The following is a 3,969-nucleotide window of genomic DNA, read 5'->3' on the forward strand; positions in this document are numbered from 1 at the left end:
TAGCATTAGCCTAGCACATTAGAAAACTGCACTTAATTCATCAACAAGATCTGTCAGGTCAGATATACATATATGTTTTTTTAAATATGATAAAATTATGCCTGATTTARTGACGTGTTTTCAGAACATTACCTTTGTGTGTTTAGCATGTTAAACTCTACTTGGGTTAAATTACCTGCTGCTGTTCARGAAAAACAAGAAGGTGAGATTGTTTCCTCTRAATAYATAGAGCTTCTGGGTTTCAAGYATATACATGGAACGGATTTTATAAACTTGGTATCRAACTGGGACTTGCTGTAAGCAAATACCTAACCTTGCGTGACCCAGATTGGTCCAAAATAATCCTGACTGAGACATCCACGCTGTAAATCCCATGTACCAACAATACAGTTTTTCCTGATTGCTTTGACCTGCTTAAAAGAACTGAGACGCACTCACCTCTTGGAAACGTGTTAACCCTTTCTCACTGGTTTGACACATTTTGCTCTCTCTTTTGCAGAACAGTTAACACAGATGTCATTCAAGCAGTCAAAACTTAAATGCGTTATCTATGGTAGCTAAACATAAATCATCAGTTCTGAATTATTAGAACTGATGAGCARGTCTTCACTTAGAAATCAGTCTGCAGGCTTTAAGAAAACCTCATGTATATGTTGTTCTTTACCAGTATGGATCCAGGGAAGATGAGACACAGTATCAATAGTGGAAATTTATGCAATTGATTTTTTTTTTCTACCTGTCTTATTCTGTAAACAAAACTAATTTTGTGAATGTCAAGACTGAAGAAACTGGAACTTTCTCAGCAATTTCCACATTGTGGGAGAATAAAAAGAGAAACATGATTAATGACATAGCTTCCAGAAGGCAGGTTATTGCAGTGCATGTACATGCAGACTGTAATATAATAACCTGCATTAAGTGGTTTCTCCTAGCATTGTGCCTTCAAGTGCAATAGATTGAGCTCACGCTACACTGTTTAGAGGATCACCCTGCAAAAAATGACCTTTTCCTTTCATTAGGYAGGAAAAAGAGGTCAAATTCTCTTTCCTACGGCGTTCAATAGTTCTGAATTAGATTTGAGTACAATACTTTTCTCCCTTCATATCATCATCCTTCTCACCCAAACTCTCTGGAGTTACATTACTGAAGATCTTTTAACAAAATCTGCTGTTGTCTTGATACTTAAAGGAGGACTCTTCTAAGTCATAACTCAATAAATGTCACTAATTGAAGAAGCAGTTGTAAGAAGACAGAATGTGTTTTTTAGAGTTTCAACTTAATTTTAATCTTGACTTGAGCACAAAATTACTCACACATCTCAAATTAAAAACTGATCAATTGTAAAATATTGTTTCTGTTGACAAAAAAAACACTTCCTTACTTCCTTATTAGGTCTCAACAGGAGAATGTGATTTTTTTTTTCCAGTGAGTGACATAAATGCTGTCCATTTCAAAGCTAAAAGCTTTAAGCCAGTCTGTTGTCCTTTTGGATAATGAAGTCGCTATACGTTCAATAAAATCTACAAAACAAAACCAAATCCTACAAAACCAAATCCTACCGAGATAGTTGATCAATTTGCTTCAGCTTGTGGCCTTCATTAGGGTCATGGGCCAGACGACAAAAGACCAGAAAAGGTTTCAATTCTCAAGTTTACAAATAAAAATCAAGTTTCAAACTCACTCACYCAACAAAAAACTCAAACTGAGGAGAGGAAAGAAAATTGTTCTACGGGTTCTTACTAGCAGATGACTCAAAACCTCAGGCTATGTCTGAGTTTTGCTCAGCTGGGCTTGGATAAAAAAAATCACATTACTACCATCAAAGAGCATGAGCCAATAAAATTAAGATGCTTATGAAGCAGGTGAGGTACTATACAGAGGAAATTGAGAACAATTCGGTGACTATTGNGCTTGATCACCTGTCCAGGCCGCTGTGTTTCATTAGATGGTTCAAAATGACCCAATTGGCCCAATTGCAACTTCAGCATCACACCCTTTTGTTGAGTATGTCTCTGTGCCATCCTTCAGGCCCCTGATGGTAGATCCTCCCAAGCTTTCTTATCAGATCTTGTGAYCTTCAGGTCACTTTCAACAGTTGGATCTATGGTTCACAGGATGGCAATCAACCTGAATTGTATTCCCTGCTGGAATGGTTTTTGGCTTTCCCTTTTTATGCTTCAACAGAAGAAGGAACTTCTGTTCATTGTGYAGTTTTGTCGTGTTYGTTCGGTACACCATGTCTTGCATTGGGTCCTGATTTGCTATTATGGTTTAATAATCTATTCTTCCTTGGTCCATTTATTGCCATCCACCCTCTAAAACCCACTTGTCCCAGCTATCAGTGTCCCTGTTCATTATTCCTCCCTGTTTATTCTGTGCCTGCCATATCTTCTTTGTCTTCTTCTCTATATTCATTCCTAGTTTGCMATCTGTCAGTCCCATTAATGCTTCCTGTGTTGTCCTGTGTTGTTTTCCCCCTGCTGCTTCTGTTTGGACTTTTGTATGTTTTTGGGCTTTATTTCCCTGAACTCAAGCACTTTGTTTTCTCTGCAGCCAGTCGCCTGCTTTCTCTTGCTTTTGGGTTCTCATTACTACACGACATTACAGTGTTTTTCATGCATTCTGACCTAACTAAGCAGCAGTAACCGACTTCATAATTATGGGATGGATAGTACCAGTTAAATGCTATCTGTATTACTTATTGTGTTGCCAGGAAGCAGTTCAGATTTTTGGAGTTTCAGTGTTACTTATGGCACAATTTTATGGGGAAATATGACAAAAGGATGATAAGCAGTATCTCCTCCTGTCCATTAACTGTTGTGCCTGAAATCTTTTGAAGTCCACTGTTCTGTAGAAAACATTTCTGTCACAACTGGTGACTTTTCATGTTTTAGAAACTGCAGGAAACTTGAACCAGGACATTTCCAGGGGAAAACAGCGGTGATGCTGACATATTTTCTAAGCTATATTCAATTCCTTAAGACTTCATAATGTRTCAACTGGTAGTGTGTTGGCRATTTTAAATWTGTTCTGCAAAGCCATCTAAAATTAAAAACTAAACAAATGYGTCCTTCCTGTTTGTGTTTTCAATCTGCCAGTTGTTTTTTGCATGTAAGTCGTTAACTCCATTTAACTAATTACAAACTTAAACGCAGTGGGCCCAGTGTGGATCTCTGAGGTACTGCAACATTACTTTCAAACATTAATCATTATAAATATGCTGTTTTCTGTTTTGGATAATGTGGCATAAAAACCTTACGGTTGAAAATAACAGCTTGAATCTGTGACACTTTCAACCATGAAATCCTCTCAGTTTGCCTTTCACAGAGCGGTTWTGGTTTTAGTGTACTGATGTTTCCAAAATGCATATTATGAAAAAGGAGCATTCATAAATTGTTGAATTGAAGGTAGAWTAAATGATTTCCAACATTTCTGTATTGTTTTCACCTCCCGCATCCATACCACATAACTAATTTATATGCCATATAACTAATTTCTTTTTGCCAGTGCCTAGCACTCATTACTTATTATGCAATGATTTACAGTCCAGACAGCCTTAGACTTTCAGGATTTGCCACTTGTGCACAGAGTAGCTCTCAAAGCAGCCTTGGCAATGTGCACGGTCAAACATGTCCATTTAGAGCGCTGTCAGCTGAGTCTCTGCTCTCTATAKGAGCCTCTTCAGCACAATCAGGGTCTACACTGCGTCTCCCCCGGGTCTAAAGAAACAGAGCCAGATTTTAATTTTCTCCTCCGTATGTAATAAAAGTTGGGACGGGGCTGTGATAAGGACTTGAGGGCYGATGAGTTCAAACTGTTTTGCACAGGGAAAGTGGAGTAAAAAGTTTGCTTTATGGAAGAAAATGTGTCACACCAGTGGAAAGCATATTAAAAAAAGGAGAAATGTTCATTTTACATGTGTGATGGTTATTTCATGACATCTTGATCCTTTATGAGCCTGCCGCTGTG

This window comes from Poecilia reticulata, linkage group LG8 (genome assembly GCF_000633615.1).
Source record: "Poecilia reticulata strain Guanapo linkage group LG8, Guppy_female_1.0+MT, whole genome shotgun sequence".
Lineage (NCBI taxonomy): Eukaryota > Metazoa > Chordata > Actinopteri > Cyprinodontiformes > Poeciliidae > Poecilia > Poecilia reticulata.